Source organism: Suncus etruscus, chromosome 3 (assembly GCF_024139225.1).
Source record: "Suncus etruscus isolate mSunEtr1 chromosome 3, mSunEtr1.pri.cur, whole genome shotgun sequence".
NCBI lineage: Eukaryota > Metazoa > Chordata > Mammalia > Eulipotyphla > Soricidae > Suncus > Suncus etruscus.
This window is the reverse complement of record NC_064850.1, coordinates 1,456,930-1,469,525: the sequence shown is the minus strand read 5'-3', so window position 1 is coordinate 1,469,525 and position 12,596 is coordinate 1,456,930.

Genomic DNA, 12,596 nt, shown 5'->3' with positions numbered 1-12,596 from the left:
TTATGACTTAAACTATGTATGTCTTTGTGTGTATGTGTTGCTGGAACTCAAACCCAGAGCTTCAAGACTTTAGACAAAGCTTGCTCTGTACCAAAGAGTCATATCCCTATCAAATTTTTAGATAATGTGTTTCCCTATAAGTTTAGCAAAGCAATACTCAGTTGTGTGAAATACTTGGTGTGGGCAGTTCTTTTAATGGGGAGTATGGAAAATGGATCATAACTTTTCAACCAAAAATTCTCACATTTCTCCTGCATATCTTTTCTATTGAATACTCCAGGAAATTCTGTCTTCCTATTTTCTGGAGTTGCTTTAAATTTCCTTCCCTATGATCATAATTGGGTTGAGGCTTGTACAAGTAAACTGAGAAAGAGCAACTCAGCCCAGTTTCTCAGTACTGCCTTTGAAGATCATTTCATGATACTGTTCTTTGAAAGTCAAATTAATTACAAGCCCAGAAGATCAGAAATATCCTTATCTGACCAGAGAATGCTCTCCCTGAGATCACTCCTCCCTTCCTCCTCTCTCCCTCCCTCCCTCCCTCCCTCCCTCCCTCCCTTCCCCTCCTTCCTTCCTTCCTTCCTTCCTTCCTTCCTTCCTTCCTTCCTTCCTTCCTTCCTTCCTTCCTTCCTTCCTTCCTTCCCTTTTTCTTGTTTGATTTTTTGTGCCACACCTATCTTTACGCTCAGGGATTATTCTGAGGATTTGGGAAATCATAAGAGGTGATAGGGATCAAACCTGAGTCAGCTATGTGCAAGGCAAGAGCCATATCCAGCACCTCTTTATATATTTTTTCTTTTCCTTCCTTCCTTCCTTTTTCCTTCCTTCTTTCCTTCCTTCCTTCTTTCTTTCTTTTTCTTTATTTCTCTCTTTCTCTTTTCTTTCTTTCTTTCTTTCTTTCTTTCTTTCTTTCTTTCTTTCTTTCTTCTTTCTTTCTTTCTTCTTTCTTTCTTTCTTTCTTTCTTTCTTTCTTTCTTTCTTTCTTTCTTTCTTTCTTTCTTTCTTTCTTTCCTTTCTTCTGCTGAGAAAGAACTCATTGGCAATAAGACAGTTTGTTGGAAGCTGGCAGACTCATGTCTTCAAAATAACCATGTTATGGGCTGGAGAGATAACACAGCAGTAGGACATTTGCCTTGCACACAGCCAACCCAGGACAGGTCTGGGTTCCATTCCCAGCATCCCATATGGTTCCCTAAGCCTGTCAGGAGCGACTTCTAAGCACAGAGCCAGGAGTAACCCTTGAGCACCTCCGGGTGTGTCCACAAAACAAAAACAAACAGACAAAGTAACCATGTTGCCTAAATTGTACACTTCTTTTTTGTTTTGTTTTGTTTCTTTTCAGATCTGTACCGACTTCTCTTTTTCTTCTAGAAATTGGAACTTTGGTACAGGAGGTTAAGCACTTATTTTGCATGCAGCTGACCTCAGTTCGATTCCCTAGTATTACGTATTCTTCTTGCATTGCCAGGAGTGATTCCTGAGCACAGAGCCAAAAACAAAACAAAACATAATCTGGGATTTAGGGACCCAATCGAATGTGCTTGGAAATAAACACAATTTATTAGTGCAAACCCACTGTCAGGCCACTATTTTTTCCCTTCGTGGGCCTCAAGGCCTGTCTCGCGTGGTGGATCTGGCTTTCCAGGTTTGGACACTGGCTCAGAGGATCTTCTCTCCCAGTTTTCCTTGGATATTATAGGTTGCCACTGGTGGAAATTGGACCAGAAAGACTCACTTTAGTCTTCAGAAGGTCTGAGACCAAGTCTTTTCGCCACACCACCCACCCCCATTATGTTAACTCCGCATGTGTTCATGTATGCTTTTCTCCAAAGAGATTATTGTTTTCATTAGAGAAATCCCTTATCACGCCACCTCCCTTCCCTAGGAGTCCTCTCAGCACTGTCCTCTTCTAAGCAAAGGAACACCTGAGAGCCTAGGTGTGGTCTTCTTGGCAGGGCCACAAGACCTTATTTATCTCACTTCCAGGTCCTTATCACTCCTGCCTCCATTCCCATATTTGCTTTTAATTCAGTTCTTTGTCTTCATTATCTTGCTTGCAGAACTTTTTTTCCTTAACTGAAGTAGGACCTTTGTTTTTCCCCAGTCCTTGGTCGGGTCTTCGGGTTATTTTTGATTATCACAGCTGATAATATTCAATCCTTTTATTAATGGAGTAAAGCTAGCTTCTTTCTACTGTTAAGGAGCTCCTTTGGAAAAGGTGGTTGAAGTTCAAATTCAGAGCTTACTAGCTATGTGTCCTTGTGGAGGTCAATTTAACTCACCCTCACCCACATCGCAAGATAGTGATAAATAGTCGTTTTCTTATGGTCTCATTGTAAGGATTAAATAGGAGTGAATGTATAAGGGATTTAGTTCTATGGTTAGAATATGTTTATTGGAGTCAGAGAGATAGTTCAGAAGTTAAGGCACTTGCCTTGCCTATGCTTGACCCTGATTAAATCTCCACAACCCTGGGAAGACCCCAAACATAGCTGGTGGTAACCCCAGAGTACTAGTGGGTGTAATCCAAGTGTCTTTGCTGTCCTCACAAAAGAAAATAAGTCATCAGTAAATAGCAAAAGAAAAAAGTCATCGTACAAATATTTAAGGATTCACTAGTGTCAGGCACGGTGCTACCTGGAATCAGTGTTAACTGAATCAGAAGCGCTTTGTTTCCCTTCATCTTCCCAGTAAAAGCCTTTTATCTCTGTCAGGGTACTAGGAAGTCTATTTGCAGCATGTAATTAACACTTCCTTCCTACCTTCGCCCTATACTAACAGTATAGTAATAGTTCCTAGAATGCCAGCAGACACATGAGTGGAGATAGAGAGGTAGTTCAGAGATAGTTTTACATTTAGTCGACTGAGGATGGATCCCTGGCACCCAAGGGATCTCCTGAACTCCTCTGAGTACTGCCAGGTGTGGCCACATGCACACACACACACACACACACACACACACACACACACTCAAAAAAACCCCAACAAAAACACTGAGTGTGGCTCAAAAGAAAACACACACCAAAAAGAAACACAACATTAGAACAAAAAATTGGGGCCAGTGTGCTAGCACAGTGTGCTTTGCAAGGGACCAACCTGGGTTTGATCCCCGGTATCCCATATAGTCCCTCGAGCCTGCCAGGAATAAATTCTGAGTGCAGAGTTAGGAATAACCTCTGAGCACAGCTGGATGTGGCCCCCAAAAAACTGTTCCCAAAAGGAGAAAAATAAATAAATAAAAGCAAAACTATAACAACAACGTAAAAGAAGTACATTAGAATTTACTGTATGGCAGGTACTATTCTAAGCACTTGCCATGGAAGAACTTATTCTCACAATAATCTTTTTGTTCCTGTTTTCATTTTATGAATGAGGGAACTGATACCCAGAGAAGGAATGTAATTTATCTAGCATTACATGGTTGGCAAGTGGTTGGGCGAAGTTTGAATTTATATACTAACCACAGAGACTAACCAGACTAACTCATATTCAGTAAGAGTGTTAATGAGGGGCCACAGAGATAACTATGCACTTCCAGGTAGAACCTAAAAATAAACAACAAAAACCAACCTTGGGAGTTCCCATCACCACCACCACCACCACCACCACCACCACCACCACCACCACCCCTGCATACACACACAAATTCTCCTGGAAATTAGTTCCAGAAAATAATTTCTCTTTAGTCAAATGTGTATGTTTGTATGTGGTTTTGGTGAAAAAGAGAATTGAGTAACCTAACATACTTGACTCCTTGCCTTGGTTACCTAAAGGCTTAAAGTCAAAATCAAACCTTGACCACATTAATTTCTTCTTGACAGTTCCTGAAAGACCCATATCCTGAGATGTCTGTTCTGTTCTTTTTTTATTATTGCATTTGATATGATTTTTCTCATTGTGTAGATCTCCTAACTTTTTCTTTTTTGTTTGTTTGTTTTGGGCCACATCCAGTAATACTTAGGGGTTACTCCTGGCTCTCAGAAATCACTCCTGGCAGGCTTGGTTTTTTGAGCCATACTTGGTGATGCTCAGGGATTATTCCTGACTATGTGCTCAGAAATTGCTCCTGGCTTGGGAGACTATATGGGATGCCGGTGATCAAACCCAGGCAAATGCTTTACTACTGTGCTGTCACTCTGGCCCCATTCTCCTGGCAGGGTTGGGGGATCGCATGAGATGTCAGGGATTAAATCCAGGTCAGCCTTTGTGGGAGGCAAACACCTTACCCACTGTGCTATGGTTCCAGTCCCTGACTTTTTTTCCCTGAAGATGAGAAATGCAGTATAAGCTCTGATTAGTTCTGGTTTAGGCTCATTTTTCTTGGGGAGGGGGGAGGACTTTAGAATTTTTGGAAGGGGGTGTTTGCCTTGCACTCGGGCAACCTGGGAAGGACCCAGATTCAATTCCCAGCAACCCATAGGGTCTCCCTAACCTGGCAGGATAAATTCTGAGCACAGAGCCAGGAGTAACCACCGGGTATGGCCCCTAAAACAAACAAACAAACAAAAAAGACTTTTTGGAAGTCATCATCAAAACTCTGCATTTCCTTCTTGCCACCACACAGAAAAGTGGATTTGTACTTTCCAACTTAGGATCTGAAAACTAATCACTCTGTTCTCTGAAGTTCTCTGTCCACAATTATCTGCTCACAGATGATAAGTGGCAAAGTCAAGATTCCGACTGCAAAGTGCCAAATTCTGAGCCAATGCAGCTTAGAATAGGACAATGGAGAAGCCCTGTGTCCCTCACTTCACACCTAATGTGTTTTGTCTCACTAAAGAAAGGGCCCCAGACTGTGCTCAGCTGGGCCTTCAGATCACCTTCCCTGTCGCTGGGGATGCTACTTCCCTGGTCCTCCACTCGAGTAGGAGTGGACAAGGTGACAGATTCAACATGTTGCCTTCTGTTGGGTCTCCCCACCGCCATGCACCTATGAAATTAAAAATAACCCTTCCTCCTTAAGAGTCGATTAATGGTATCACAATCTCTCCAGAGTAACTACAGTTACTCTTGCCACGTGGGGCCAACATGGGGATTCTCTCTTCATCCTAGCCGAATTCTAGTGAAGATGAATGAATATAGCTGTGACTGTTTTCTATAGTTGGGAACAGAGTTGTCTTTGAGCTTCTCTGTGCCCCGTCCTCAAATGCTTTTCTTGTCCTTTGTAGTTCTATAAGCAGGTTTTCAGGAAAGTGGGCTCTGCTACGAGCTTCCATTCTCTTTCTACCAAAACCTCCCATTCTCCCAAACAAACTATCTTAGTTTAAGTTTCTCCCTTACTGGATTAAATTAAGTTAATTCACTGAGATTTTTGTTTTGGTTTGATTTTAATCACAAGGTGCTAGAAATAGGGCAGTGTTGGGGGGGGGGCATTGCTCTTTGTAGTTGTGGGAGATCTCAGTGCTGGGGATCAAACCTGAAGCTTCTACATACAAAATCTGAGCACTAGCCTTCTGGGTCTTCTCCCTGACCCCCTTACTGGATTTTATTTTTATTTACTTATCTAATTTAGGTTTGTGGGTCACACAGGATGGTGCTCAGACCATCCACACTGCATTGGTGCTGAAGATCAAACCATTTCCAGCCTTAATCCCTGTACTATCTCTTCCCTTTTTACTGAATTTTAAAATCAAGTTACAGCCCTCCTTATCCCACTTTCCAGTACTGTTGTCCTTCTTATTTCCCCAAACTAGCATGGTATCACGTGATGCCTTCCACACTATATTCCAGCTATTAAGTTGTTGTTCATATCATACTATGGAATTTGATACAAATTAGAGCTAGTAGCAATTTTTCAGTAAGATATTAACTGAACACACACAAAAGTCACTCATGTGGCTCCATCTTCCCCTTCAATAGGATTAATCGAGTTAGCTATTTACTCTTTCCAACACTCCAGTGTTTTCCCACCCTCTACTCCAAACAAGAAAATGACACTAAGTTTATTTAATACAAATTTGTATTATCATCGGAGGCATTTTAAGCAATGCTTAATTTAATTTCCTTGTTTGGAGTGTGCTATTGGAAAAGAGGACCGGGGTGTAATGTAAAAATCGGATTCACACATGCACCGGGCACCCAGCAAATTCTCCAGTGAGTCACAAGAGCTCTGTTTACATTCAATTGCAATTCAAATGTGCCAAGCCATCATCTCTCCGTCCTGCAGAAGCTTCTGAAACCAGATTCCACTCCAGGCTGACGAACCCTGAGGGCTTGACCTTCAAGATGTGATGCAAGCCCTCTTATTTGAGTAGACTTTGGGATCACTCAAAAGGCAACCCAACATGTTGACTGTTCTTGGCTACGGAATCATTTGGCCAGAGTGCTAGTCCTTTCTGTGTGGGGAAATGGAAATAACCTTTACTGAGCACCTATGATGTACCAGATGGTGAGAAAGCAAGCAAAGAGCCATGTCTGGTTTTCAGGATCTTCACAAATCCTGCTAGTAATGGGGAGTATCCTTGTTTCATGTGTAAGGGCAATAAGGAATCAAGGGAAAGCATTTACCCGAGACCACTTGATGTGGAAGTGGTTACTGAGTCTCCAAGCCTGTGTCCTGTGGGGCGGGCTCAGTATTAAGTCTCAGGCCTCAGAGGAGTAGAAGGTCATTCCTGGTGCATAGATTTTCTTAGAAGGGTTTCGGAGTCATGAACAGGCCAAAATATCCTTGAATAGGATTTGTTCACAAATAAGGAGGAGTTCCATAGCTTTATTTGGCCCTAAAAAGAAATCCTCTATGATTAAAAATTAATAAGCATGGGTCGGAGGGCATTTGCCTTGCATGTAGCCAACCTGTCACAGATCCAGTTTGATTCTCAGCATCCCATATGGTCCCCCGAGCCTGCTAGGAGCTATTTCTGAGCTCAGAGCCAGGTATGACCCTTGAATTTCACCAGGTGTGATCTCCCCATAATTAATAAGCAGTTCTGGAACCAGAGTACAGTGAATAGGCCACCTGACTTACAATTTATTCAACAACTATAAAAGCCACATTATAAACTTAAAAAAATACATGAGTAGGATTGGAGAGAGAGTGCAGTAGGTAGGGTGCTTGCCTTACACAACTACCAAACGTGCCTGGCTTTAATGCCTGGCACCAAAAGATTCCCCAAGCCCTGCCAGAGGAGATCCCTGCACACAGAGTCTGAAGCATCATCAGTGTGGTCCAGAAACAAACAGAAATAAATAGTAGATACATAAATAAGTAGACTAGAGAGATAGCACAAAAGGCTGAAGAATATGCTTTGCATGCAAGAGGCCCAGGTTCAGTTCCTGGAACTGTATTGTTCCTCGAGCACTGCAGGGAGTGATACCTGAGCATAGACCTCTCAGGGCTGTGGTCCCCAAACTGAAATTTCAGAATAAAATGTAAATGAAGAGAGAATAGCGGGATCCCACCATGCACATGCCAATGGGGGTGCCATGCCAACCAGCCACCAGAGCGAGGACCCCTTCCCCTAAGAGCCCACGGAAGACATCACTGGGTATGGCCAAAAATAATAATAAAAGAAATTCAAAGGGTAATCAGAGACTACTTTGAGAAACTCTATGTCACAAAACAAGAGAACCTAGAAGAAATGGATAAATTCTTGGACTTATAATCTCTATGATTGAACCAAGATGATCAACATATAAACAGACCCATCATATCTAAGGAAATTAAAATGATAATCTAAAGTCTCCCCAAAAACAAAAGCTCAGGCCCAGATGGATTCACTAACGAATTCTTTCAAACCTTTCAAGAGGAACTACTACCAATCCTTTTCAGGCTCTTCCAGACTCCACATCAAGAAGGCCATACACCAAAATCAAGTAGGTTTTATTCTAGAGATGCAACAATGGTTTAACATACACAAAACAATCAATGTAATACACCATATCAACAAAAGAAAAAATAAAAAAACATATGATCATATCAATAGATGCAGTGAAAGCATTGATTGGGTCCAACACCCATTCATAAAAAACATTCTCAGCAAGATGGGAGTGGAAGGAACTTTTCTAAATACAGTCAAGGCCATTTACCACAAGCCAATGGCAAATATTATAGTCAATGGAGATAAACTAAAGCCTTTCCTCTAAAATCTGGCACAATACAAGCTGTCCTCTCTCACCACTGCAATTCAACATAGTACTGGAAGTACTTGCTATAGCCATTAGGCAAAAAAAAAAATTTCAAGGGAATCCAGATAGCAAAGGAAGAAGTCAAGCTCTCACTGTTTGCAGATGACATGATACTATATTTAGAAAACCCTTAATACTCTACCAAAAAGCTTCTAGAACCAATAGATTGGTATAGTAAAGTGGCAGGCTGCAAAATTAACATGCACAAATAAATGGCCTTTTATACACAAATAATGATAGACAAGAAAGGATATTAAAAAACGATTTCAGGCTGGAGAGATATTATGGAGCTAAAGTTTTTGCCTTGCATACAGAAGGTCGGTGGTTCGAATCCTGGCATCCCATATGGTCCCCTGAGCCTGCCAAGAGCGACTTTTGAGCATAGAACCAGGAGTAACTCCTGAGCGCTGCCAGGTGTGACCCAAAAAACAACAACAACAAAAAAACAAAAACTGGGGCCGGAGAGATAGCATGGAGGTAAGGTGTTTGCCTTTCATGCAGGAGGTCATCGGTTCGAATCCCGGCGCCCCATATGGTCCCCCGTGCCTGCCAGGAGCAATTTCTGAGCCTGGAGCCAGGAATAACCCCTGAGCACTGCCGGGTGTGACCCAAAAAAACCACACACACAAAAAAAAAAAAAACAAAAAAAAAAAAAAACAAAATCCAATTCCATTCACAATAGTGCTACAGAAACTCAAATACCTTGGAGTCAGCTTAACTAAGGAGATGATGGTCCTATACAAAATAAACTACAAAACCTTGCTTTAAGAAATAAAAGAGGGGGCCGGAGAGATAGCATGGAGGTAGGGCATTTGCCTTGCACGCAGAAGGATGGTAGTTTGAATCCCGGCATCCCATATGGTCCCCCGAGCCTGCCAGGAGCAATTTCTGAGCATAGAGTCGAGAGTAATCCCTGAGTACAGCTGGGTGTGACACCAAAACAAAACCAAACAAATAAAAAGAAAAAAAAGAGGACACAAGGAAATGGAGACACATACCTTATTAAATTAACCTTATTAAAATGGCAATACTCCCCAAAGCATTGTGCAGATTTAATACAATTCCTTTAAGGATACCCATAACATTCTTTAAAGAAGTGGATCAAACATTCCTGAAATTCATTTGGAATAATCAATGACCACAAATAGCTAAAACATCTTTTAGGAAAAAGAAGATGGGAGGCATCACTTTCCCTAACTTTAAATTGTACTATAAAGCAATAGCCATTAAAACAGCATGGTATTGGACTCTAAACAGGTCCTCTGATCAATGGAATAGACTTGAGTATTAAGAGAATGTTCTCCAGACATACAATCAATTAATCTTTGATAAAGAGGCAAAAACCACAAAATGAAGCAAGGAAAGCATCTTCAATAAGTGGCGTTGGGACAACTGGTCAGCCACATGTAAAAAGGTGAACTTGGACCTCTATCTAACTCCATGCACAAAGATCAAATCTAAATGGATTAAAGACATTGATATCAGACCCGGAACCATAGAAGAAAACTTAGGTAAAACATTCTATAACATTGAGTCCAAATGCATCTTTAAAGAGGAAACATCACCGTCCAAACAAGTGGGAACAGAGATAAACAAATGGGGCTACATTAAACAGAGAAGCTTTTGCACCTAAAAGAAAACAGTGACTAGGACACAAAGGTCATCCACAGAATGGGAGAAATTATTCATGCAATACCTAGCAGATAAAGGGCTAATATCTAAGATTAAACAAGGTGCTGACAGAATATAACAAGAAAAAAAAATCTAACCCCATTTAAAAAAATGGGGAGAAGCAACGAACAGACACTTAATTAAAGAAGAAATACAGTTGGCCAAAAGGCACATGAAAAAATGCTCCATATCACTAATCATCAGGGAGATGCAATCAAAATAGCAACTAGGTATCAATTTATGCCACAGAGACTGGCACACATCACAAAGAATAAAAACGATCAGTGGTAGTGGAAATGGAAAGAGAAAGGAACACTTCACTGCTTGTGGGAATACTGCCTAGTCCAGCCTTTATGGAAAACAATATGGAGATTCCTCAAAAAACTGAAACTTGAGCTCCCATATGATCCAGCTGTACCACTCCTAGGAATACAAAAACAGAATACAAAAATGCCCTCAGCATGCCTTTGTTCATTGCAGTGCTATTTACTATAACCAGAATCTGAAAACAATTCGGATGATTGACAACAAATGAGTGGCTAAAGAAATTGGGGTAGGGGCCAGAGAGATAGCGCAGTGGTAGGGTATTTGCTTTAGACCAGGGGTCTCAAACTCACAGCCCATGGGCCATTTGCGGCCCTCCGTACAACATTTTGTGGCCCATGGCCGGCCTTCAAATATCGCAGTATTCGCGATTATTTGCTTACCGAATAATCGCAATAAAAATTGCATTAGTAAAAAAAATTGCATTAAACATTTGCATACCCCGAACGGAACTGCTTGGGGTATGCGAATGTTTAATGCGATATTTTTCTTACTAATGCGATTTTCATTGCGATTATTCGGTAAGCAAAATCCCTTATGCGGCCCTGTCTCACCCTGACTTTGCCTCCTGAGGCCCCCAGGTAAATTGAGTTTGAGACCCCTCCATTAGATGCTGAAGGATGATGGTTCGAATCCCGGCATCCCATATGGTCCCCCAAGCCTGTCAGGAGCAATTTCTGAGCGGAGAGTCAGGAATAACCCCTGAGCGCTGCCAGGTGTGACCCAAAAACCAAAAAAAGAAAGAAAAAGAAAAGGAAGGAAGGAAGAGAGAAAGAAAGAAAGAAAGAAAGAAAGAAGAAAGAAAGAAAGAAAGAAAGAAAGAAAGAAAGAAAGAAAGAAAGGAAAGAAGAAAGATAGAAAGAAAGAAAGAAGAAAGAAAAGAAAGAAAGAAAGAAAGAAAGAAAGAAAGAAGAGAAAAGAAAGAAAGAAGAAAGAAGAAAGGAAGGAGGGAGGGAGGGAGGGAGGGATGTGGGAGGGAGGGAGGGGGGAGGGAGGAGGGAGGGAGGGAGGGAGGGAGGGAGGAGGAAGGAAGGAAGAAGGAAGAGGAAGGAAGGAAGGAAGGAAGGAAGGAAGGAAGGAAGGAAGGAAGGAAGGAAGGAAGGAAAAGGAAGGAAGGAAGGAAGGAAGGAAGGAAGGAAGGAAGGAAGGAAGAAATAAATTGTGGTATATACACACAATGGAATACTATGCAGCTGTCAGGCGAGATGAAGTTATGAAATTTCCCTGTACATGGATGCACATGGAAACTATTATGCTGAGTGAAATAAGTCAGAGGGAGAAAAATAGACACAGAATAGTCTCACTCATATGTGGATTTAAGAAAAATAAAAGACAATATAGTAATAATGCCCAGAGACTATAGAGATGAGGGCTGGAAGGACCAGCCCATGATATGAAGCTTACCACAAAGAGTGATGAGTGCAGTTAGAGAAATAACAACACAAACAACTATCATGTAGCAATATCAATGGTATTGCTATTGGTTAATCAATTATTGGATGGATCCTACTATTGATAGATCAATGGTAGCGAGTGAAATAGAATGCCTATCTCGAAGACAGACAGGGGTTGGGGGAAGAAACAAATGGGGGGGGGGTATTGATAGTGATAAGGTTGCACTGGTGAAGGGAGGTGTACATTTTATGAGTGAAACCCAACTATAAACATGCTTATCATCATGGTCCTTAAGTAAAAATATTATTAGGAAAAAATAATATAACAGGGTTGAAGTGAATGTTTCACAGGTAAGGCATTTGCTTTCCTTGCACATGCCAGGCACAAGTTTGATCCTGGCATCCCATATGGTCCCCTGAACCTGCCAGGAGTAATTTCTGAGTGCAGAGCCAGAACTAACTCCTGAGCACCACGTAGTATGACTCCAAAACCAAAACAAAGCAAACAAAAAAGAAAATAGCAATATGGCTGGAAAGGTTACCTTGTGCATGGCTGACCCTGGTTTGATTCCCAGCATCCACATGGTTCCCTGTGCGGAGGGAATAAGCTCTGAGCACAGTAAGCTCTGATCCCAAATCAAAATAAACCCAAGAACGTGGTTGAGGGAGTCAATTTAAGCTCCAGGCTTGCAAAGGCCTGACACCCTCCCCCTTTGGGCATGTGCATCTGCTCAGACACTTGAGCAGTGATACCACACTGACAACTGATGTTCGTTGAAGATTTACAATGTGCCTGTCCTCATTCATTGGAAGGGTGGGAGCAAAGGGAGAAGAATTCTGCCATTCCTTTCAGAGGGCCTTGTGCCTGCTTTGGAGTAATAAGAGCACAGTGCTTCACAGCTGCTGAGTTTCCAGGCACTGGCGTTCTCCCATCCATAGATTTGGGCCTCACTAGACAACTCCGCTACCTGCAGAGCAGGGCAAGGAGAAGGCTGGTGTGAAAGCCAGTCATACGAGCTTTAGATATTTGTTTTACTAATAGCTACGTCTCTAAAATGAAGTAAAAACTCACCTCCAACCTCC